Genomic DNA, 26,872 nt, shown 5'->3' with positions numbered 1-26,872 from the left:
CATAGCCTGAGTCTCAGGACGTGACAGGGAGTACAACCTGCTCTTGGGAAGCTTAGCATCCGGCAACAAATCAATGGCACAGTCATAGGGGCGATGGGGAGGTAGAACCTCCGCAACTTTTTTGGAGAACACATCCGCAAAATCTGCATAACATCCTGGCAATCCTGGCAAACTTAGCTGCGAGAGCCTGACTGGAAGGCTCAAGCAACTCCTGAAACAATCACTACCCCAACTAAGAATCTCCCCAGAGACCAAGTCAAATTGAGGGTTATGGGCCCTTAACCAGGGTAACCCCAAAACCAATGGGGCAAAAGAACAGACAGTCACATAAAAAGACAATTTTTCAGAGTGTGTGGCTCCAATAAACAAAGGAATTTGGCTGGTGCAGGAGGTAATTTTACCCTGGGACAATGGTTCCCCGTTTAACCCACAGATCGCAATCTCTGATGCCAAAGGTACTGAGGGAACAGAGTGTTCCAGGGCGAATTGACGGTCCATGAAAACCCCATCGGCCCCACTGTCAACAAAGGCCTCAGTCTTGACAGTTTGACAGAGGATCTCCAAAGTCACCGGAATGAGAAAAGTCTTTTTGGGAGATTCTGACTTCTGGCCTGACAGGATATTTCCCATCACCCTTAGGCCCTGAAGTTTTCCGGTTTTTCTGGGCATGATACTACAACATGACCTTTATTCCCACAGTACAAACACAAACCCTGCTGTCTCCTCCGCGTCTTCTCACGCGTGGAGAGGCGGGTAACCCCAATCTGCATAGGCTCCTCGGAATATTCCTCAGAGTCTGAGGTTCCCTTGGGAAAAAAGGAAACTGCGGTCTCCCTTTCAAGCCTACGCTCTCTCAGCCGTCTATCCACCCGGATGGATAACTGCATGAGCTGATCTAAGCTATCAGGCGAGGGATATTGTACCAGTTGGTCCTTTATCTGGTCAGAAAGGCCCCTTCGGTACTGGTTTCTCAGGGCTGGGTCATTCCACTGGTTACATGAGCCAACCTCCGAAACTCCGTACTATAAACCTCAGCTGGCCGTCGCCCTTGCTTAAGAACCGTAATCTGAGCCTCGGCTGAAGCCATCTTGTCAGGGTCATCATACAAAATGCTCAGTGCCGTAAAAAAAACATCAACACTTTTAAGCGACGGACAGTCAGGCTGTAACCCATATGCCCAGACCTGTGGGTCTCCTTGTAGCAAGGAAATCACCATGCCCACCCGCTGAATCTCCGACCCAGAAGACTGGGGCCTAAGCCTGAAATATAGCTTACAGCTCTCCTTGAAACAAAAGAACTGCGAGCGATCTCCAGAAAAACGATCTGGGAGATTTACTTTCGGCTCCTTAACCCCTGAACTTGCCGCTGCTGCTGCGGGAGCTCCGCTAGCGGCCTGCGGGGTGTTCATTTTAATGGACATCTCATTAAATTGTCGAGTCAGGACCTGCACCTGATCGACCACCTGTTGCAAAGTATTTTGAGGGGTATGCTCCATATTCCCACAAAATTTCAACAGGAGTAGGGCTGCTGAATATGTTACGCACACCAGTGCTAACAGGAGTATACCGGTGTATGAACAGAGAGGGAAGCGAAGCAAACGAACTCACAGACAGTATAACATAACATACACAGGAGGTGATGGAATAACTAATAAACACAAAGTGAACGGAGAAGCCCAAAGGCTCAGGAATTGGGTGTCTCCCTAGTGTCAGGAATGCTCAGATGGAATAGAGCGGACAATGAAGCGAGGTGTAGTGATTTAACATGTGGAGCACCTGAAATGATGTTGCTAAGAGCAACAGAAAAAACCCCAAAGGGTTACCAACGGGTGTGGGAATAAACTCCTTGGTCAGAGATAGAAATATAGACACAAGGAGAGTATCCACAATCCTAAGCCCCACTTGCAGGGCACAGGTTCAGCTTACTGCCACTAAACTGACACCTGGACGCCCTGCACAGTGAGGGAGGATTAAGCAAGCAGGTCTGAGAGTACAGCCGCAAACCTGCTGGGTTCACAGAATAGCAAAAGAACCCCAGCAGGTCAAACAACTGACTCCAGTCTTACTGCTAGGTCCGGATTGGCAGAATGAAGTACCGAATCCCAAGGCCTATTCGCAGTAAGCAACAAGTAAATACAAAGTCACACAGTACTAGCTAACTCTCTGGAACTGACTAACAAACAAAGATTCAGCAGCATTTGCCTAGCCTGAGAGGATGGTTTATATACTAGGTGCTGTCCACGCCCCACTCAGACCTCACAGACTGTGAGCACAAAACCAGCGCCGGATTCCCTGCCGTGCACAGAGCCTGTAACCACTACACAGTAAAAACCCGGACCGGAGTATCAGCTGCGCTCAGGTTACTTCGCTAACACTTGCCTCCCGGTTGCCATGGCGACGTGGCAGCACAGAGCAGGAGATCCTAACAGTCTAGTAGTTATGGAGTTCAGAGGTAATCAGGAACAATCAGACAATGGCTATTCACACATTGCAGATAAAGAGCTCATTAATATATGTGGAAGAAAGGTTTATGAGTGGCTCACCCCGAACTCCGAAGGTTTATGTTATTTAGGAAGGACACTACTTATAACCCTTGTTCAATGATTAAACAGACCTAGTACACGTTCCAGAAATGGAAACAATGTTCAGAAAATGATAGGAATATGTAGATCATGAAAATTTTATATGTCACTGTCACGATTTGTTTGTGTCTTCTTCATCTACCCAGCAGAACCTCAATCGAATCCAAACATCAGTGTACAAAGACGTAGGTACATGTATGTGTGAAATGTTCGTCGCAAATCAGACATTATAGGCCAAAGCACTGTCCCAGCATACTCTATAGGTTGAATGTTGTCCCACACCCAACCAGTGGTCCCGTGACCACCGAGTGCATATAGAGGATGTCTCGTCCTCCTCCCTGTCTTCCCCAAATATAGTCAAGTGTCTGATTTGCGAAATGCATACATACTTGTGTCTAGGTCTAGGTCACCGATTATTGTATGAAATATTTTTTTTTCTTATGTTAATAATTGATGGCAGTTATTGTTTGCTGCCAAAGGGTGGACTGTCGAAGTCAAAAATATTACATAAAAAGAACATACAAACTACACACATATAAGCCGCTATACTTGCAAATACACGCAGCGAGCACAGCAAAATATGGTAACACACGCATTTACACGGACATGCCACAGAGATGGATTCGACACTTATTTTATAATTACAGTGATCCTGCCGTATAAATCCTGTGATCCTGCCGTATAAATCCAGTGATCCTGCCGTATAATTACAGTGGTACTGGCGTATAAGTCCAGTCCAGTGATCCTGCCGTATATATATATATATATATATACATACCCTGTTGCAAAGCCGATTACTAAGGCCATAACAACTATGCTGGTGTTAGATGTGCGTCCGGTATCCACCATTAGTGCAGTGGGACTGCAGTGCCAACCCTAGATGGGCCAGGTGTTTGTGCCGCACACATGTGTTGCTTAGCTTAGTCATACAGCTACCTCATTGCCCTCTTTTACTTCTTGGCATGATGTGCTGTTTGGGGACTATTTTTTTTAAAGTGCCATCCTGTCTGACACTTTACATATATGTCCAGTGGTACTGCCATTTAATTCCAGTGATTTTGCTGTATAATTCCAGTGATTTGGACATATAATTCCAGTGATTTTGCAGTATAATTCCAGTGATCTTGCCATTTAATTCCAGTGATTTTGCCGTTTAATTCAAGTGATTTGGACGTATAATTCCAGTGATTTGGACGTATAATTCCAGTGGGAATTGTTTGTGTCGCTTGGCATAGTCGTACAACTATGTAGTCATACAACTACCTCATTGCACCTCTTCGACATCTTTGCATGAGGTGCATCTTTGCATGAGGTGCCGTATGAGTCCAGGGGTACTGCCATATAAGTCCACCAATTGCAGATTTTTTTTAAAATGACAGGGTCGTACTGGAGATGCTGTCAGTGGACCGAACAATTGCGGCCCACTCTCAACATTCAGCCACTGCGTGACACTACTAGATGGGCCAGGTGGTTGTGTCGCATAGCTTAGTCATACAGCAACCTCTGTGCCCCTTTTTATCTTCTTTGCATCATGTGCTGTTTGGAGCTTTTTTTATATATATCTGCCCTTCTATCTGCCACTGCAATGCCACTCCTAGATGGGCCAATTGTTTGTGTCGCTTGGCTTAGTCATACAGCTATCTCATTGCACCTCTTCTACATCTTTGCATGAGGTGCTGCTTGGGGCCTAGCTTTTTAAAAGTGCCATCCTGTCTGACACTGCAGTGCCACTCCTAGATGGGCCAGGTGTTTGTGCCGCACACGTGTGTTGCTTGGCTTAGTCATACAGCAGCCTCGGTGCACCTTTTTTTCTTATTTGCATCATGTGCTGTTTGGGGACTAGTTTTTGAATAGTGCCATCTTGTCTGCAATTGCAGCGCCACTCCTAGGGGTAAATTTACTAAGATGGGATGGTGCCCATAGCAACCAATCGGATTCCAGGTATTATCTTCTAGAAGGTGCTAGATAAATGAGTAGTAAAATCTGATTGGTTGCTATGGGCAACATCCCATCTTAAATAGAACTCATATCTTAGTAAATTTACCACCTAGATTGACCAGGTGTTTGTGCCGCACACTTGTGTCACTTAGCTTGGTCATACAGCCACCTCGGTGCAACTTTTAGGCCTAAAAACAATATTGGCCCTCATTCCGAGTTGTTCGCTCGGTAATTTTCTTTGCATCGCATCGATTTTCCGCTAATTGCGCATGCGCAATGTTCGCACTGCGACTGCGCCAAGTAAATTTGCTAAGAAGTTTGGTATATTACTCACGGCATTAAGAGTTTTTTTCTTCGTTATGGTGATCGTAATGTGATTGACAGGAAGTGGGTGTTTCTGGGCGGAAACTGACCGTTTTATGGGAGTGTGTGAAAAAACGCTGCCGTTTCTGGGAAAAACGCGGGAGTGGCTGGAGAAACGGGGGAGTGTCTGGGCGAACGCTGGGTGTGTTTGTGACGTCAAACCAGGAACGAAACTGACTGAACTGATCGCAGTGGCAGAGAAAGTGTCGAGCAACTCAGAAACTGCAAAGAAATTTCTAATCGCAATTTTGAGAATCTTTCGTTCGCAATTTTGCTAAGCTAAGATTCACTCCCAGTAGGCGGCGGCTTAGCGTGTGCAATGCTGCTAAAAGCAGCTTGCGAGCGAACAACTCGGAATGAGGGCCCATGTGAGGTGTTCAGAATAGACTGGAAATGAGTGGAAATTAATGTTATTGAGGTTAATAATACCGTAGGAGCAAAATTACCCCAAAATTCTGTGATTTTAGCCGTTTTAATAAAAAATCATCCGGATCCAAAACCAAGCCAAAGCCAAAACACGAAAGTGGAATTACAACCAAAACACAAAAAGTGCCAGCCGCCCATCTCTAGTTTGAATGCAATAAGATTATGCATGATGGTCAAGCAGTCAGCAGATAATAATGAATAGTAGTGGGGGTAATTGATCGGGAGTTGATTGATTGATCGGGTGATTGATTGGGAGTTGATCGCAGCAGCAAATTTGTTAGCAGTTGGGCAAAACCATATACACTGTAGGGGGGAGGCAGATATAACATGTGCAGAGAGAGTTAGATTTGGGTAGGGTGTGTTCAATCTAAAATCTAAATTGCAGTGTAAAAATAAAGCAGCCAGTATTTACCCTGCACAGAAACAAAATAACCCACCCAAATCTAACTCTCTCTACATATGTTATATCTGCCACACCTGCAGTGAACATGGGGGGGGGTCATTCCGACCTGATCGCACGCAGCAACTTTTTGCTGCCCGTGTGATCAGGTAGACGCTGCCTATGGAGGAGTGTTTTTTTGCATAGCAAGGCTGCGTTCGCTTGTGCAGCCGTGCTATGCAAAAAAAGTTTTGTGCAAAAGTAGATTGGGGCTAGACATATAGTACTTACCCTGTGCGATCACTTCAGCGTGGCAGGTCCAGGAATTGACGTCAGACATCCACCCTCCAAACGCCTCGACACGCCTGCGTTCAGATCTCCATGCCACGAAAATGGTCAGTTGACGCCCGATCCGCCTTCCTCCTGTCAATCGTCTTACGGTCGCCTCTGCAACCGCTTTCTTCGTTGGAGGCATCACTGGCCGGCGACAGCCGTCGCTGCTCAACGACGCACCTGCGCAGTTCCGACCCGATCGCACGGCGCAGCCTGCGATCGTGTCGGAATGACCCCTATAGTTTTGCCCAACTGCTAACAAATTTGCTGCTGCAATCAACTCTGAATTACCCCCTGTGAAAGAGAAGGATAGTTCTCTCTCTATTAATGAACTAAGGGGGTCATTCCGACCCGATCACACGCTGAAGTTTTTTGCAGCCGTGCGATCGTGTCCAGAATGCGCATGTGCTGCGGCCGCATTGCGCAGGTGCATCGTTGCCCGGCGATAGGGAACGCAAGGCAGCGATTGTTCTAACGAAGATTTTGATCGCAGTGGCGATCGTAAGGTGACTGACAGCAGGAAGGTGTTCCGCGGTGGCAACTGACCGTTTTCTGGGAGTGGAGAGGAAAATGAAGGCATGTCCAGGCGTTTGCAGGGCGGGTGTCTGACGTCAATTCCGGGTCCTGACAGGCTGAAGTGATCGCAGCGGCTGAGTAAGTTAAGAGCTACTCAGCAACTGCACAAAATGTTTTTGTACAGCTCCCCTGCACAAGCGTTCGCACACTTGCACAGCTAAAAAACACTCCCCCATAGGTGGCGACTATCTGATCGCATGGGCTGCAAAACGTTGCAGCATGCGATCAACTCGGAATGATCTCCTAAGGGCAGCTGCTGCCTGCTGTGTGCTGTGCAATAATACAGCGGGTTAGTGCGTCTCTGGCACACCCCAGGAAAGGAATCAGTGCAGGAGGTGTCTGCTTTTGAAATATGACCCTAGTAATCCCTTTCTATCAGCGCAGTAATAATAATATAATACAATAAGAGTATCTTGAATATAACAGATATACAATATCAGAGGTTTGGAAAAATGTATACTGTAGGTTTTAGATTATATCGATGTACAGTGATCAGATGTTAGTACCTTCCCCTGTATGCAGTGTTGTCTGCTGCTGCTCCACAGTCCACATATACCCCTATTTTAAAATTTCTCAATAAATGTACATTTTTATAATAACAGTGCCCCCAAAAAAGGAGAGTTCTCTTTTTCTTTTTCCGTTACCAATGCACTGTAGTGCCCACACTCTGACTCTTGTCATGAAGATCTATGGAAAAGCCTTTTTTCAGGGTTCGAAGTCTACCTTTAAAAGTGGAATTATTGTCATGCATCAGTCCATGATATGACATGTACTGTACCTACAGTACCAGGCCTGGGGGGTACTGGCTTACTGCTAGGTACAACTTATACAATCACACTTCACTGCAGGAGTATCATCAAAGTATTGGACAGAATGATTGATAACGCATACATACTTCCAGGTTCGTCCGGCATTGTACCATCACATCTCATACATTTTAGGACTCGCAGAAAACCAGGATGAGCCAAAAACATGATCATGAGTGTGTACAAACTCTTACATTATCTTACTAATCTGTCAGACAATTGTATAGGTGTGTACCCGGCTGAAGACTGATGGGTACGGGAGAGCGCTCTAAAATGGATAGTGATGAGCGGGTTCGGTTCCTCGGAATCCGAACCCCCCCGAACTTCACCCATTTTACACGGTTCCGAGGCAGACTCGGATCCTCCCGCCTTGCTCGGTTAACCCGAGCGCGCACGAACATCAACATCCCGCTGTTGGATTCTCGCGAGATTCGTATTCTATATAAGGAGCCGCGCGTCGCCGCCATTTTCACTCGTGCATTGGAGATGATAGGGAGATGACGTGCAGCGTTCTCTCAGTTTCTGTGTTCAGTGTGCTGCAAATATCTGTGGTCAGTGTGCTGCAAATATCTGTGCTCAGTGTGCTTGCAAATATCTGTGCTCAGTGTGCTTGCAAATATCTGTGCTCAGTGTGCTGAAAATATTTATATTCTCTGCCTGAAAAACGCTCCATATCTGTGCTGCACTGTAGTATATAGTAGGAGGACAGTGCAGAATTTTGCTGACCAGTGACCACCAGTATTATATAGCAGTACGGTACAGTAGTTCACTGCTCTACCTACCTCTGTGTCGTCAAGTATACTATCCATCCGTACCTGTGGTGCATTTTAGTTGTGCGCAGTATATATAGTAGGAGGACAGTGCAGAATTTTGCTGACCACCAGTATATAATATATAGCAGTACGGTACAGTAGTCCACTGCTCTACCTACCTCTGTGTCGTCAAGTATACTATCCATCCATACCTGTGGTGAATTTTAGTTGTGCGCAGTATATATAGTAGGAGGACAGTGCAGAATTTTGCTGACCACCAGTATATAATATATAGCAGTATGGTACAGTAGGCCACTGCTCTACCTACCTCTGTGTCATCAAGTATACTATCCATCCATACCTGTGGTGCATTTTAGTTGTGCGCAGTATATATAGTAGGAGGACAGTGCTGAATTTTGCTGACCACCAGTATATAATATATAGCAGTACGGTACAGTAGTCCACTGCTCTACCTACCTCTGTGTCGTCAAGTATACTATCCATCCATACTTGTGGTGCATTTTAGTTGTGCGCAGTATATATAGTAGGAGGACAGTGCAGAATTTTGCTGACCACCAGTATATAATATATAGCAGTACGGTACAGTAGGCCACAGCACTACCTACCTCTGTGTCGTCAAGTATACTATCCATCCATACCTGTGGTGCATTTTAGTTGTGCGCAGTCTATATAGTAGGAGGACAGTGCAGAATTTTGATGACCACCAGTATATATATAGCAGTACGGTACAGTAGTCCACTGCTCTACCTCTGTGTCATCAAGTATACTACAAAAGTTCAGCAAAATGACCCAAAAATCAAAATTAAAAGCGTCTGAGGAGAAGCGTAAACTTGCCAATATGCCATTTACGACACGGAGTGGCAAGGAACGGCTATGGCCCTGGACTATGTTCATGGCTAGTGGTTCAGATTCACATGAGGATGGAAGCACTCATCCTCTCGCTAGAAAACTGCAGTGCCACTCCTAGATGGGCCAGGTGTTTGTGTCGGCCACTTGGGTCGCTTAGCTTAGCCATCCAGCGACCTTGGTGCACCTCTTTTTTTCTTTGCATCATGTGCTGTTTGGCAGTGGCGTACAGTGAGGTCAGTGGCTGGTGAGGCACTTCAGCCATAATGTCCACAGAGTCCCGCCGATGACTCCTACCACCGGCGAGCTGATGCCCACTACCACCGCCACTAATGGCTGCTGACCACGCCAATGGCCGCTGCCCCCACCAATGTCCTACAAACTGCCACCATCAACCACCCTGGCTTCCCTAATTCGCATCTCAGTCCAATTAATAAAAAATAAGAATTTACTTACCGATAATTCTATTTCTCGTAGTCCGTAGTGGATGCTGGGGACTCCGTAAGGACCATGGGGAATAGCGGCTCGGCAGGAGACAGGGCACAAAAGTAAAAGCTTTAGGATCAGGTGGTGTGCACTGGCTCCTCCCCCTATGACCCTCCTCCAAGCCTCAGCTAGGATACTGTGCCCGGACGAGCGTACACAATAAGGAAGGATTTTGAATCCCGGGTAAGACTCATACCAGCCACACCAATCACACTGTACAAACTGTGATCTGAACCCAGTTAACAGCATGATAACAGCGGAGCCTCTGAAAAGATGGCTCACAACAATAATAACCCGATTTTTGTAACAATAACTATGTACAAGTATTGCAGACAATCCGCACCTGGGATGGGCGCCCAGCATCCACTACGGACTACGAGAAATAGAATTATCGGTAAGTAAATTCTTATTTTCTCTGACGTCCTAAGTGGATGCTGGGGACTCCGTAAGGACCATGGGGATTATACCAAAGCTCCCAAACGGGCGGGAGAGTGCGGATGACTCTGCAGCACCGAATGAGAGAACTCCAGGTCCTCCTCAGCCAGGGTATCAAATTTGTAGAATTTTGCAAACGTGTTTGCCCCTGACCAAGTAGCAGCTCGGCAAAGTTGTAAAGCCGAGACCCCTCGGGCAGCCGCCCAAGATGAGCCCACCTTCCTTGTGGAATGGGCATTTACATATTTTGGCTGTGGCAGGCCTGCCACAGAATGTGCAAGCTGAATTGTACTACACATCCAACTAGCAATCGTCTGCTTAGAAGCAAGAGCACCCAGTTTGTTGGGTGCATACAGGATAACAGCAAGTCAGTTTTCCTGACTCCAGCCGTCCTGGAAACCTATATTTTCAGGGCCCTGACAACATCTAGCAACTTGGAGTCCTCCAAGTCCCCAGTAGCCGCAGGTACCACAATAAGCTGGTTCAGTTGAAACGCTGACACCACCTTAGGGAGAAACTGGGGACGAGTCCGCAGCTCTGCCCTGTCCGAATGGACAATCAGATATGTGCTTTTGTGAGACAAAGCCGCCAATTCTGACACTTGCCTGGCCGAGGCCAGGGCCAACAGCATGGTCACTTTCCATGTGAGATATTTCAAATCCACAGATTTGAGCGGTTCAAACCAATGTGATCTGAGGAATCCCAGAACTACGTTGAGATCCCACAGTGCCACTGGAGGCACAAAAGGGGGCTGTATATGCAGTACTCCCTTGACAAACATCTGGACTTCAGGAACTGAAGCCAATTCTTTCTGGAAGAAAATCGACAGGGCCGAAATTTGAACCTTAATGGACCCCAATTTGAGGCCCATAGACACTCCTGTTTGTAGGAAATGCAGGAATCGACCGAGTTGAAATTCCTCCGTGGGGGCCTTCTTGGCCTCACACCATGCAACATAATTTCGCCAAATGCGGTGATAATGTTGTGCGGTCACCTCCTTCCTGGCTCTGACCAGGGTAGGGATGACCTCTTCCGGAATGCCTTTTTCCCTTAGGATCCGGCGTTCAACCGCCATGCCGTCAAACGCAGCCGCGGTAAGTCTTGGAACAGACATGATCCTTGCTGAAGCAAGTCCCTTCTTAGTATCTCTTGAAGTTCCGGGTACCAAGTCCTTCTTGGCCAATCCGGAGCCACGAGTATAGTTCTTACTCCTCTCCGTCTTATAATTCTCAGTACCTTGGGTATGAGAGGCAGAGGAGGGAACACATACACCGACTGGTACACCCACGGTGTTACCAGAGCGTCCCAGCTATTGCCTGAGGTTCTCTTGACCTGGCGCAATACCTGTCCAGTTTTTTGTTCAGACGGGACGCCATCATGTCCACCTTTGGTCTTTTCCAACGGTTCACAATCATGTGGAAAACTTCCAGATGAAGTCCCCACTCTCCCGGGTGGAGGTCGTGCCTGCTGAGGAAGTCTGCTTCCCAGTTGTCCACTCCCGGAATGAACACCGCTGACAGTGTTATCACATGATTTTTCGCCCCGCGAAGAATCCTTGCTGCCATTTCCCTCCTGCTTCTTGTGCCGCCCTGTCTGTTTACGTGGGCGACTGCCGTGATGTTGTCCGACTGGATCAGCACCGGTTGACTTTGAAGCAGAGGTCTTCCTAGGCTCAGAGCATTGTAAATTGCCCTTAGCTCCAGTATATTTATGTGGATAGAAGTCTCCAGACTTGACCACACTCCTTGGAAATTTCTTCCCTGTGTGACTGCTCCCCAGCCTCTCAGGCTGGCATCCGTGGTCACCAGGACCCAGTCCTGAATGCCGAATCTGCTGCCCTCTAGTAGATGAGCACTCTGCAGCCACCACAGAAGAGACACCCTTGTCCTTGGAGACAGGATTATCCGCTGATGCATCTGAAGATGCGATCCGGACCATTCGTCCAGCAGATCCCACTGAAAAATTCTTGCGTGAAATCTGCCGAATGGAATCGCTTCGTAAGAAGCCACCATTTTTCCCAGGACTCTTGTGCATTGATGCACTGACACTTGGCCTGGTTTTAGGAGGTTTCTGACTAGCTCGGATAACTCCCTGGCTTTCTCCTCCGGGAGAAACACCTTTTTCTGGACTGTGTCCAGAATCATCCCTAGGAACAGCAGACGTGTCGTCGGAATCAGCTGCGATTTTGGAATATTTAGAATCCACCCGTGCTGTCGTAGAACTACTTGAGATAGTGCTACTCCGACCTCCAACTGTTCTCTGGACCTTGCCCTTATCAGGAGATCGTCCAAGTAAGGGATAATTAAGACGCCTTTTCTTTGAAGAAGAATCATCATTTCGGCCATTACCTTGGTAAAGACCCGGGGTGCCGTGGACAATCCAAACGGCAGCGTCTGAAACTGATAGTGACAGTTCTGTACCACGGACCTGAGGTACCCTTGGTGAGAAGGGCAAATTGGGACATGGAGGTAAGCATCCTTGATGTCCAGGGACACCATATAGTCCCCTTCTTCCTGGTTCGCTATCACTGCTCTGAGTGACTCCATCTTGATTTGAACCTTTGTATGTAAGTGTTCAAAGATTTCAGATTTAGAATAGGTCTCACCGAGCCGTCTGGCTTCAGTACCACAAATAGTGTGAAATAATACCCCTTTCCTTGTTGTAGGAGGGGTACTTTGATTATCACCTGCTGGGAATACAGCTTGTGAATTGTTTCCAATACTGCCTCCCTGTCGGAGGGAGACGTTGGTAAAGCAGACTTCAGGAACCTGCGAGGGGGAGACGTCTCGAATTTCCAATCTGTACCCCTGGGATACTACTTGTAGGATCCAGGGGTCCACTTGCGAGTGAGCCCACTACGTGCTGAAACTCTTGAGACGACCCCCCACCGCACCTGAGTCCGCTTGTACGGCCCCAGCGTCCTGCTGAGGACTTGGCAGAAGCGGTGGAGGGCTTCTGTTCCTGGGAAGGGGCTGCCTGCTGCAGTCTTCTTCCCTTTCCTCTACCCCTGGGCAGATATGACTGGCCTTTGCCCGCTTGCCCTTATGGGGACGAAAGGACTGAGGCTGAAAAGACGGTGTCTTTTTCTGCTGAGATGTGACTTGGGGTAAAAAAGGTGGATTTTCCAGCTGTTGCCGTGGCCACCAGGTCCGATGGACCGACCCCAAATAACTCCTCCCCTTTATACGGCAATACTTCCATGTGCCGTTTGGAATCTGCATCACCTGACCACTGTCGTGTCCATAAACATCTTCTGGCAGACATGGACATCGCACTTACTCTTGATGCCAGAGTGCAAATATCCCTCTGTGCATCTCGCATATATAGAAATGCATCCTTTAAATGCTCTATAGTCAATAAAATACTGTCCCTGTCAAGGGTATCAATATTTTCAGTCAGGGAATCCGACCAATCCACCCCAGCGCTGCACATCCAGGCTGAGGCGATCGCTGGTCGCAGTATAACACCAGTATGTGTGTATATACTTTTTAGGATATTTTCCAGCCTCCTATCAGCTGGCTCCTTGAGGGCGGCCGTATCTGGAGACGGTAACGCCACTTGTTTTGATAAGCGTGTGAGCGCCTTATCCACCCTAGGGGGTGTTTCCCAACGCGCCCTAACTTCTGGCGGAAAAGGGTATAACGCCAATAATTTTCTATCGGGGGAAACCCACGCATCATCACACACTTCATTTAATTTATCTGATTCAGGAAAAAACTACAGGTAGTTTTTTCACACCCCACATAATACCCTTTTTTGTGGTACTTGTAGTATCAGAAATATGTAACACCTCCTTCATTGCCCTTAACATGTAACGTGTGGCCCTAATGGAAAATACGTTTGTTTCTTCACCGTCGACACTGGAGTCAGTGTCCGTGTCTGTGTCGACCGACTGAGGTAATGAGCGTTTTAAAGCCCCTGACGGTGTTTGAGACGCCTGGACAGGTATTAATTGGTTTGCCGGCCGTCTCATGTCGTCAACCGACCTTGCAGCGTGTTAACATTATCACGTAATTCCCTAAATAAGCCATCCATTCCGGTGTCGACTCCCTAGAGAGTGACATCACCATTACAGGCAATTGCTCCGTCTCATCACCAACATCGTCCTCATACATGTCGACACACACGTACCGACACACAGCACACACACAGGGAATGCTCTGATAGAGGACAGGACCCCACTAGCCCTTTGGGGAGACAGAGGGAGAGTTTGCCAGCACACACCAAAACGCTATAATTATACAGGGACAACCTTATATAAGTGTTTTCCCTTATAGCATCTTAATATATAATAATATCGCCACATAAAATGCCCCCCCTCTCTGTTTTAACCCTGTTTCTGTAGTGCAGTGCAGGGGAGAGCCTGGGAGCCTTCCTAGCAGCGGAGCTGTGTAGGAAAATGGCGCTGTGTGCTGAGGAGAATAGGCCCCGCCCCCTTTTCGGCGGGCTTCTTCTCCCGTTTTTCTGACAACCTGGCAGGGGTTAAATACATCCATATAGCCCCAGAGGCTATATGTGATGTATTTTTAGCCAGCATAGGTACTTTCATTGCTGCCCAGGGCGCCCCCCCCCAGCGCCCTGCACCCTCAGTGACCGTTGGTGTGAAGTGTGCTGAGAGCAATGGCGCACAGCTGCAGTGCTGTGCGCTACCTCATGAAGACTGAGAAGTCTTCAGCCGCCGGTTTCTGGACCTCTTCTCTCTTCGGCATCTGCAAGGGGGTCGGAGGCGCGGCTCCGGTGACCCATCCAGGCTGTACCTGTGATCGTCCCTCTGGAGCTAGTGTCCAGTAGCCTAAGAAGCCAATCCATCCTGCACGCAGGTGAGTTCACTTCTTCTCCCCTAAGTCCCTCGTTGCAGTGAGCCTGTTGCCAGCAGGACTCACTGAAAATAAAAAACCTAACAAAACTTTTACTCTAAGCAGCTCTTTAGGAGAGCCACCTAGATTGCACCCTTCTCGGCCGGGCACAAAAACCTAACTTAACCTAACTGAGGCTTGGAGGAGGGTCATAGGGGGAGGAGCCAGTGCACACCACCTGATCCTAAAGCTTTTACTTTTGTGCCCTGTCTCCTGCGGAGCCGCTATTCCCCATGGTCCTTACGGAGTCCCCAGCATCCACTAAGGACGTCAGAGAAATATATAATTGGTGCACACCCCCGCCCCGCTGCCCAATCACATAAGACTCAATGACAGGGGCGTGCTTACATATGGACTGACAGCCAGAGGCATAACAAGGGTTTTTGGCACCCAGGGCAAGATGAAAAAAATAGAGAAGAGGATAGGAAGAGAGGGGAGAGAAGAGAGAGAGGGGGAGGAGAAGTAGAGAGGGATGGAGGAGAAGGGGAGAAAAAGGGAGGGAGAAGAAAGAGGAAGGAAGAGAGGGAAGAAGGAGGAGGAAAAGAGAAAGGAGGAGAGAAAAAGAGGGGATAGGAGGAGGACAGAGGGAGAGGGGAGAACAAGAGAGGGAGAGAGCGGGAAGGAGGGAGGAGGAAAAGAAGGTGAGAGGGAGGGAGGGTAGTAGTACAAAGAAGAAAGAGTGAGGGAGGAGTAAAAAAAGAAAGAGGGGAGGAGGAGGAGGAGGAGGAGGAAGAGAAGAAGAAGGAGAGCGGAGGAGGAGGAGAAAGCGAAGGAGGGAGGAGGAGGAGAAGAAGAAGAAGGAGGGAGGGTAGTAGGACAAGAGAGTGAGGAGGAGGAGGAGGAGAGGAGCAGAAGAGGGAGAGGGGGGATGAGGAGGAGGGAAAGAAGAGAGGGAAGTAGAGAGGATTAAGGGAGGAGGAGGAGTAGGAGGAGAAGAGGAGAGGGAAAAAGGAGATTGGAAGGAGTAGGAGAAGAAGAAATAGGGAGAGAGAGAGGAGGAGAGAGGGAGGAGGAGAGAGGAATAAGAGAAGAAAGCGAGAGGGGAGGAGAAGGAGGGAAAAAAGAGTAATAAAAATATATCACATTTACTGTATTAATAAATCACATTTAGATTAAGCAATAAAAATGAGTATATACTCAATATAAATATATACAAAAAAATATTAGCTGTGGGGTTTCCATGAACCGGAGCGGCTGAGTGTATGGAAGCAGTATCTCTCTCCGATATTAATAACTGGGAGTGTGCCACTGGAGTGTGATCCTGTTGCGCAGATCCACCGTCGGGTCAGCTGCGTGTGGCTCCCTGAAGCTAAAGGGTCCTCTGAATTCCAACCAGCGTCCACCAGGTCAACAGCAGGGAGCTACAAGGAGACATACACAGGGGTAAGGGGTGTAGAGTGTGTCATACATAGGGGGTAGGTGTGTACAGGTTGTCATTCACTGGGGAAATGGGCACAAGGTGTAATGCACACATACACAAGGGTAGAGGGGTACAGGGTGTCACATACACACAGAGAGGTAGGGAGATACAGGGTGTCTCACACACACACACACACACACACACACACACACACACACACACGCGTAAGGGGATACAATGTGTTACAACCACAAACACAGGAGTGTGTGTGTGTGTGTGTGTGTGTGGGGTGTTACAGAGTGTCACACACACACTGGTATGGGGGTAAAGGGTGTCACAAACACACACACACACACACACACACACACACACACACGGGTAAGGGAGTACAGGGTGTCACACACACACATGGGTAGGGGGGGTACAGGGTGTCACACACACAGGTAGGGGGGAGTACAGGGTGTTACACACACAGGTAGGGGGGAGTACAGGGTGTCACACACACACACACACACACACACACACACACACACACACACACACACACACACGTGTGGGGGGTACAGGGTGTCACACACATGGATAGGGGGTACAGGGTGTCACACAAATGGATAGGGGGGTACAGGGTATCACACACACATTGGGTAGGGGGGTACAGGGTGGCACAAACACATGGATAGAGGGGTACATGGTGTCACACACACATGGATAAGGGGGTACAGTGTGTCACACACACATGGGTGGGGGGGTACAGGGCATCACACACACGTGGATGGGAGGGGTACAGGGTATCACACACACATGGGTAGGGGGGGTACAGGGTATCACACACACACACACACACACACACACACACACACACACACGTGTAGGGGGGGTCACACACACACACACACACACACACACACACACACACACACACACACACACACACACACACGTGTAGGGGGGGTACAGGGTATCACACACACACACACACACACACACACACACACACGGGTAGGGGGGGTGCAGGGCTCCTTGGGCACTCACCACTTGAGCTCCAATCCACCTCAGGTAAGCTGAAGGGGTAGAAGGGCGCCCGCGGAACCAGGTACAGGCCTCCACTCAGGGAACTGTACTATGCCACAGGAGGCAGAGCCCTGCTTCCCCTAAACATCCCCCGAAAGAAACAGCCCTGCCTGCCATGGGGATATAAAAGGACAGGTCTGGTAAGCCGGAAAGCTGCGCACCTCGCCAAGGCCACCGGAGCCGCGGCGCCCCCCCTCCTCTAGCAGCTGATGACCCCCGGCACCCTCCCTCCTCCAGCACATCACCAAGGCCACAGGAGCCGCGGCGCCCCCCCCCCCCCCCTCCTTTAGCAGCTGATGACCCCCGGCACCCTCCCTCCTCCAGCACATCACCAAGGCCACAGGAGCAGCGGCGCCCCCCCTCCTCTAGCAACTGATGACCCCTGGCGCACTCCCTCCTCCAGCACATCACCAAGGCCACAGGAGCAGCGGCGCCCCCCCTCCTCTAGCAACTGATGACCCCTGGCGCACTCCCTCCTCCAGCACATCACCAAGGCCACAGGAGCCGCGGCGCCCCCCCCCCCCCTCCTCTAGCAGCCGATGACCCCCGGTGCCCTCCCTCCTCCAGCACATCACCAACGCCACAGGAGCATCGGATGCTAGAGGAGGGAGGGTGCCGGGGGTCACCGGCGGCTAGAGGACGGTGGGCGCCGTGGCTCCTGTGGCCTTGGTGATGTGCTGGAGGAGGGAGGGCGCCTGGGGTCATCAGCTTCTAGAGGAGGGCGGGCGCCGCGGGTCCTGTGGCCTTGGCGACGTGCGCAGCTTTACAGCTCACCAGACCTGTTCTTGTATGCCTCCGCAGCAGCGCTATTTCTTTTGGGGGACATTTAATGTGCAGGAGATGCTGTCCCTGGAAGCAGCCTGCTCTGGATCCATAGCAGCTGCTTCTCTGCCAGCAGAGATAGCAGCGCTACTAACGCTTTGCCGGCGGCTCCCCCTCTTCTGGACCTGCACGCACCCTACTCGCCCCACCAACCCACCCTTGTTACACCACTGCTGTCAGCACGCGAAGCAGCACTTCTGGAGGTGCCGCTTATAGGTTTTTTGTTAATGGGCTATTACTGCCCGATGCTTGGCCCCGCCCCCATCTTCCGGCCCTTCATCATTGATAGCGGGAGGCACCGAAAGCGGTGCCTCTAAAACACATTTAAAATAGTTTTTAGTGGGTTAAAAATGAATAAAATAATACTAAGGCTAAAGTATATACTTATGACAAAGAATATGTGTCATAAGTATCTTCTTTGTATTATTTTATTCATTGTTGACAGGGGAGGCACTGCCTCCTCTGACTGGACGTCCCTGCTGTTTGGGGCCTATTTATTAAATCGGCCATCCTGTCTGACACTGCAGTGCCACTCCTAGATGGGCCAGGTGTTTGTGTCGGCCACTTGGGTCGCTTAGCTTTGCCATCCAGCGACCTTGGTGCAAATTTTAGGACTAAAAATTATATTGTGAGGTGTGAGGTGTTCAGAATAGACTGGAAATGAGTGGAAATTATGGTTATTGAGGTTAATAATACTATGGGATCAAAATGACCCCCAAATTCTATGATTTAAGCTGTTTTTGAGGTTTTTTTGTAAAAAAAAACACCCGAATCCAAAACACACCCGAATCGGACAAAAAATTTTCAGGGAGGTTTTGCCAAAACGCGTCCGGATCCAAAACACGGCCGCGGAACCGAATCCAAAACCAAAACACAAAACCCGAAAAATTTCCGGTGCACATCACTAAAAATGGATCAGATATTGGCCCTCATTCAGCTTCACTAACAGATTCTGCTAAATTGTAAAATCTGCTACTGAAAAATTCTCATGCTGGGGGTTGCCCAGCAAAGGGCAAGGCCGCTCACCATGAGAAGGGCCGCCCCTGCGTTACAATCGCATTTAAAAATGCGAGCGTAATGCAGGCATCGGGCATCATCGGACTTACTGGTAGCCCCCCTGGATATGCAGCATTGCTTCGTATGCAGGTGCACCGGCATCATGTCTGCCCCTGCATGGGGCCGTGTGTGATGTCATGCGGCCGTCCCTTATACGGTCCAGACACACCTGCATTGTCCGGGTCACTCACCCCTAATGTCGCATTGCCCCCCCCCCCCCCCCCTAGCAGTCGCTGCTGTCAATCACCGTGTGATCGCATCATGACGGGATGCGATCGCTCTGTGATGCCAGCGCACGCACAATGCATGCCCAGGTGGCCATAAACTGAATGAGGGCCATCGCCTGGAATTGTAAATGTTCTCCACCAGAAGCACAAAATGATATGTCCATGTGGATATATTCAACCCAGTTGCTGACTTTGCTCCCAACACTGAATTACCCAAAAACTTTTTACTGAAACATTACCAAAGTCTACCAATTTGCAATATACATGCTTATTACACAAATATTTTGAAAGAACATTTGTCTTTGGAAGCTCGAGTGCTATTGGCACTGGGGGGAGAGACTTGTTACAATAGAATATGTTCAGTTTACAAAGTTTACGTTTGAATACAGAGACACTTTTGAAATTGTGCTGGAAAATGTCTGTATTTATGTCCAAATTGCCCAAATTTGCCCAGAGATGCAGGTGGGCGGTGACAGGGGTGGGGCCAGACTAGTCACATCATTAAGCCCTGCCCCTCACCGGTAAATGACCCTTGGACAGGCCCCATGAAGAAATCTAGCCTGTCCAAAACGTTCCCAGAGTAGCACTGCACGACTAAGGCGTGCTGCCATGACATCACGCAGATTCGCCCATACCTTCAGAGTCCCGTTGTCTGCACCGTGCATGTTAATTACTTGTAATATACTGTACTTGTAATGTAAGGCAGTCCTGTCCTCTTCCCACCTACAATACGCAATAAATCCTATAGTGTACTTGAAAAAAAAAAAGTGGTATGCTTATACGGCATCTATCAATTTACAGGGTTGTTGGGTAGTAAATGTCTAGCTTGTGAAATTACCTTGGCACCCCAGTAATGTCACTGTTATATTAGACAGGCACCCAGTGCTTGCAGTGTGAAAATGCAAATGAAAGCCCTGTGCCACACAGCTCGGGAGAGATAAGGCCACCACAGTTTGTGGTGATAACTCATCACCATCATTATATGTCATAGGCACTAAGCAGGGCACAGACACGCACATTACACAGTACATGCATCCTAACCCATCACACCACCAGCTCTTTGTGTCCACACCACAGCCACCACTGCAGATGCCACCTCACAGCGACCTTCTAATCCCTAGCACTCTTTCAGGTCAGAATTGTGTGTTGTATGTAAGGAGCAACAGACAGAGGGCCATCCACCTTTGTAGTACTAAGTAGTGATGAGCATCGGAAATTTTTCGGGTTTTGTGTTTTGGTTTTGGGTTCGGTTCCGCGGCCGTGTTTTGGGTTCAGACGCGTTTTGGCAAAACCTCACCGAATTTTTTTTGTCGGATTCGGGTGTGTTTTGGATTCGGGTGTTTTTTCAAAAAACCCTAAAAAACAGCTTAAATCATAGAATTTGGGGGTAATTTTGATCCCAAAGTATTATTAACCTCAATAAGCATAATTTCCACTCATTTTCAGTCTATTCTGAACACCTCACACCTCACAATATTATTTTTAGTCCTAAAATTTGCACCGAGGTCGCTGGATGACTAAGCTCAGCGACCCAAGTGGCCGACACAAACACCTGGCCCATCTAGGAGTGGCACTGCAGTGTCACGCAGGATGGCCCTTCCAAAAAACACCCCCCAAACAGCACATGACGCAAAGAAAAAAAGAGGCGCAATGAGGTAGCTGTGTGACTAAGATAAGCGACCCAAGTGGCCGACACAAACACCTGGCCCATCTAGGAGTGGCACTGCAGTGTCACGCAGGATGGCCCTTCCAAAAAACACCCCCCAAACAGCACATGACGCAAAGAAAAAAAGAGGCGCAATGAGGTAGCTGTGTGACTAAGATAAGCGACCCAAGTGGCCGACACAAACACCTGGCCCAGGCATCTAGGAGTGGCACTGCAGTGTCACGCAGGATGGCCCTTCCAAAAACTACTCCCCAAACAGCACATGACGCAAAGAAAAATGAAAGAAAAAAGAGGTGCAAGATGGAATTGTCCTTGGGCCCTCCCACCCACCCTTATGTTGTATAAACAGGACATGCACACTTTAACCAACCCATCATTTCAGTGACAGGGTCTGCCACACGACTGTGACTGAAATGACGGGTTGGTTTGGACCCCCACCAAAAAAGAAGCAATTAATCTCTCCTTGCACAAACTGGCTCTACAGAGGCAAGATGTCCACCTCATCATCATCCTCCGATATATCACCGTGTACATCCCCCTCCTCACAGATTATCAATTCGTCCCCACTGGAATCCACCATCTCAGCTCCCTGTGTACTTTGTGGAGGCAATTGCTGCTGGTCAATGTCTCCACGGAGGAATTGATTATAATTCATTTTAATGAACATCATCTTCTCCACATTTTCTGGATGTAACCTCGTACGCCGATTGCTGACAAGGTGAGCGGCGGCACTAAACACTCTTTCGGAGTACACACTTGTGGGAGGGCAACTTAGGTAGAATAAAGCCAGTTTGTGCAAGGGCCTCCAAATTGCCTCTTTTTCCTGCCAGTATAAGTACGGACTGTCTGACGTGCCTACTTGGATGCGGTCACTCATATAATCCTCCACCATTCTTTCAATGGGGAGAGAATCATATGCAGTGACAGTAGACGACATGTCCGTAATCGTTGTCAGGTCCTTCAGTCCGGACCAGATGTCAGCATCAGCAGTCGCTCCAGACTGCCCTGCATCACCGCCAGCGGGTGGGCTCGGAATTCTGAGCCTTTTCCTCGCACCCCCAGTTGCGGGAGAATGTGAAGGAGGAGATGTTGACAGGTCGCGTTCCGCTTGACTTGACAATTTTGTCACCAGCAGTTCTTTGAACCCCAGCAGACTTGTGTCTGCCGGAAAGAGAGATCCAAGGTAGGTTTTAAATCTAGGATCGAGCACGGTGGCCAAAATGTAGTGCTCTGATTTCAACAGATTGACCACCCGTGAATCCTTGTTAAGCGAATTAAGGGCTCCATCCACAAGTCCCACATGCCTAGCGGAATCGCTCTGTTAGCTCCTCCTTCAATGTCTCCAGCTTCTTCTGCAAAAGCCTGATGAGGGGAATGACCTGACTCAGGCTGGCAGTGTCTGAACTGACTTCACGTGTGGCAAGTTCAAAAGGTTGCAGAACCTTGCACAACGTTGAAATCATTCTCCACTGCGCTTGAGACAGGTGCATTCCACCTCCTATATCGTGCTCAGTTGTATAGGCTTGAATGGCCTTTTGCTGCTCCTCCAACCTCTGAAGCATATAGAGGGTTGAATTCCACCTCGTTACCACTTCTTGCTTCAGATGATGGCAGGGCAGGTTCAGGCGTTTTTGGTGGTGCTCCAGTCTTCTGTACGTGGTGCCTGTACGCCGAAAGTGTCCCGCAATTCTTCTGGCCACCGACAGCATCTCTTGCACGCCCCTCTCGTTTTTTAAATAATTCTGCACCACCAAATTCAAGGTATGTGCAAAACATGGGACGTGCTGGAATTTGCCCAGATTTAATGCACACACAATATTGCTGGCGTTGTCCGATGCCACAAATCCACAGGAGAGTCCAATTGGGGTAAGCCATTCTGCGATGATCTTCCTCAGTTGCCGTAAGAGGTTTTTAGCTGTGTGCGTATTCTGGAAAGCGGTGATACAAAGCGTAGCCTGCCTAGGAAAGAGTTGGCGTTTGCGAGATGCTGCTACTGGTGCCGCCGCTGCTGTTCTTGCGGCGGGAGTCCATACATCTACCCAGTGGGCTGTCACAGTCATATAGTCCTGAGCCTGCCCTGCTCCACTTGTCCACATGTCCGTGGTTAAGTGGACATTGGGTAAAACTGCATTTTTTAGGACACTGGTGAGTCTTTTTCTGAGGTCTGTGTACATTTTCGGTATCGCCTGCCTAGAGAAATGGAACCTAGATGGTATTTGGTACCGGGGACACAGTATCTCCAACAAGTCTCTAGTTGGCTCTGCAGTAATGATGGATACCGGAACCACGTTTCTCACCGCCCAGGATGCAAAGGCCTCAGTTATCCGCTTTGCAGCAGGATGACTGCTGTGATATTTCATCTTCCTCGCAAAGGACTGTTGGACAGTCAATTGCTTGGTGGAAGTAGTACAAGTGGTCTTACGAGTACGACTTCCCCTCTGGGATGACCATCAACTCCCAGCAGCAACAACAGCAGCGCCAGCAGCAGTAGGCGTTACACGCAAGGATGCATCGGAGGAATCCCAGGCAGGAGAGGACTCGTCAGAATTGCCAGTGACATGGCCTGCAGGACTATTGGCATTCCTGGGGAAGGAGGAAATTGACACTGAGGGAGTTGGTGGGGTGGTTTGCGTGAGCTTGGTTACAAGAGGAAGGGATTTACTGGTCAGTGGACTGCTTCCGCTGTCGCCCAAAGTTTTTGAACTTGTCACTGACTTATGATGAATGCGCTGCAGGTGACGTATAAGGGAGGATGTTCCGAGGTGGTTAACGTCCTTACCCCTACTTATTACAGCTTGACAAAGGCAACACACGGCTTGACAAATGTTGTCCGCATTTCTGTTGAAATACTTCCACACCGAAGAGCTGATTTTTTTGGTATTTTCACCAGGCATGTCAATGGCCCTATTCCTCCCACGGACAACAGGTGTCTCCCCGGGTGCCTGACTTAAGCAAACCACCTCACCATCAGAATCCTCCTGGTCAATTTCCTCCCCAGCGCCAGCAACACCCATATCCTTCTCATCCTGGTGTACTTCAACACTGACATCTTCAATCTGACTATCAGGAACTGGACTGCGGGTGCTCCTTCCAGCACTTGCAGGGGGCGTGCAAATGGTGGAAGGCGCATGCTCTTCACGTCCAGTGTTGGGAAGGTCAGGCATCGCAAACGACACAATTGGACTCTCCTTGTGGATTTGTGATTTCGAAGAACGCACAGTTCTTTGCTGTGCTTTTGCCAGCTTGAGTCTTTTCATTTTTCTAGCGAGAGGCTGAGTGCTTCCATCCTCATGTGAAGCTGAACCACTAGCCATGAACATAGGCCAGGGCCTCAGCCGTTCCTTGCCACTCCGTGTGGTAAATGGCATATTGGCAAGTTTACGCTTCTCCGACAATTTTATTTTAGATTTTTGAGTCCTTTTTTTACTGATATTTGGTGTTTTGGATTTTACATGCTCTGTACTATGACATTGGGCATCGGCCTTGGCAGATGACGTTGCTGGCATTTCATCGTCTCGGCCATGACTAGTGGCAGCAGCTTCAGCACGAGGTGGAAGTCGATCTTGATCTTTCCCTATTTTTGGAACCTCAACATTTTTGTTCTCCATATTTTAATAGGCACAACTAAAAGGCACCTTAGGTAAACAATGGAGATGGATGGATACTAGTATACTTATGGATGGACGAGCGACTGCCGACACAGAGGTAGCTACAGCCGTGGACTACCGTACTGCGTCTGCTGCTAATATAGACTGGATGATAATGATATAAAAAATATATATATATCACTACTGCAGCCGGACAGGTATATATTATATAATGACGGACCTGCTGGACACTGTCAGCACTGCAGACTCCTAAAGTAAGCTACTAGTATCAAGAAGATAGAAAAGAAAAAAACACCACAGGTAGGTGGTATACAATTATGGATGGACGAGCGACTGCCAACACAGAGGTAGCTACAGCCGTGGACTACCGTACTGCGTCTGCTGCTAATATAGACTGGATGATAATGATATAAAAAATATATATATATCACTACTGCAGCCGGACAGGTATATATTATATAATGACGGACCTGCTGGACACTGTCAGCACTGCAGACTCCTAAAGTAAGCTACTAGTATCAAGAAGATAGAAAAAAAAAAAACACCACAGGTAGGTGGTATACTATTATGGATGGACGAGCGACTGCCGACACAGAGGTAGCTACAGCCGTGGACTACCGTACTGCGTCTGCTGCTAATATAGACTGGATGATAATGTTATAAAAAATATATATATATCACTACTGCAGCCGGACAGGTATATATTATATAATGACGGACCTGCTGGACACTGTCAGCACTGCAGACTCCTAAAGTAAGCTACTAGTATCAAGAAGATAGAAAAAAAAAACACAACAGGTAGGTGGTATACTATTATGGATGGACGAGCGACTGCCGACACAGAGGTAGCTACAGCCGTGCACTACCGTACTGCGTCTGCTGCTAGTATAGACTGGATGATAATGATATAAAAAATATATATATATCACTACTGCAGGACAGGTATATTTTATATAATGACGGACCTGCTGGACACTGTCAGCAGAATGCGTTTATAGAATAAAAACACCACACGACGAGTGTTTAACTTTTTCAGGCAGACAATCACAATATACTGGTGGTCACTGGTCACTGGTCAGTCACACTGGCAGTGGCACTCTGGCAGCAAAAGTGTGCACTGTTAAATATATGTACTCCTGCTATAACTGCTCCCCAGTCTCCCCCACAATTAAGCTGTGTGAGCAGTGAGCACTCAGCACAGTCAGATATACATAGATGATGCAGCACACTGAGGCTGAGCAGATATGGTATACTGTGTCACTGTGTATCGTTTTTTTTCAGGCAGAGAACGGATTATATTAAATAATAATAAAACTGCACTGGTGGTCACTGGTCAGTCACTAGTAAACTCTGCACTCTCTGAGTACTCCTAAGCTCCAGTAAATCAAGTGTCTCACTCTCACTATCTATTTCTATTCTAAACGGAGAGGACGCCAGCCACGTCCTCTCCCTATCAATCTCAATGCACGTGTGAAAATGGCGGCGACGCGCGGCTCCTTATATAGAATCCGAGTCTCGCGATAGCATCCGAGCCTCGCGAGAATCCGACAGCGGGATGGTGACGTTCGGGCGCCCTCGGGTTAACCGAGCAAGGCGGGAAGATCCGAGTCTGCCTCGGACCCGTGTAAAAAGCGTGAAGTTCGGGGGGGTTCGGTTTCCGAGAAACCGAACCCGCTCATCACTAGTACTAAGAGGAACATTTTTTGGTAAGGATATTAGGGTTAATTTAGAGATTTGGATTAGGGTGTTAGGATTGGTGTAGTGGTTTGGGTTAGGGTATTAGGGTTTGTTAAGGGGATTGGGTTAGAAATAGGGGGCAGGATGTACTAAACGGAAAATGTGGTAAACCCCATCTTTAACGCATTTTCCTAATGTACTGTCCCCCAGCCGCTAGGTCAATTGGATCCCTCCCAGCATGCCTTGCATCCGCTCAATTGGATCCCTCCCAGCATGCTTTGCATCCACCCCCGTCACCCCGCACATGCCAGACTGACTCCCGGGGGAGAATCCCGGAAGTCAGGCTGCCGTTGCGCATCGTGGAAGACAGCTCTTATCGGAAGAGCTGTCCTCCGCAATGCTGATCGCATATGTAAGTGTGATACCCCACCATAGGCGTGCGCAGCACATTTTATTAGGGGGTGCATGACTGGAGTGCCGTGCCTAGCACCGCCTACTGGGCGTGCCTAGCACCTCCTACTGGGCGTGTCTAGCACCGCCTAATGGGCTAGTATACACATATATATATAAAAAAAAGGGTTACACAC

General features: G+C 48.6%; 1 long non-coding RNA gene across 2 annotated transcripts in view; it reads right to left on the bottom strand.

Annotated features, from left to right (window-relative positions):
• Positions 1 to 15,906: 15,906 nt before the first annotated feature.
• The window catches only part of LOC134911165 (uncharacterized), a 206,771-nt gene continuing 195,805 nt past the window's right edge, over positions 15,907 to 26,872 (bottom strand). For both annotated transcript variants that reach the window (XR_010176373.1, XR_010176372.1), the window contains one exon: positions 15,907 to 16,159. This is a non-coding gene — a long non-coding RNA (uncharacterized LOC134911165). The remainder of the gene's footprint in view (positions 16,160 to 26,872) is intronic.

The sequence above is a fragment of the Pseudophryne corroboree genome, chromosome 4 (genome assembly GCF_028390025.1).
Source record: "Pseudophryne corroboree isolate aPseCor3 chromosome 4, aPseCor3.hap2, whole genome shotgun sequence".
Taxonomy (NCBI): Eukaryota; Metazoa; Chordata; class Amphibia; order Anura; family Myobatrachidae; genus Pseudophryne; species Pseudophryne corroboree.
The sequence above is the reverse complement of the archived record's forward strand: the minus strand, read 5'-3'. Positions and strand labels throughout refer to the sequence as shown.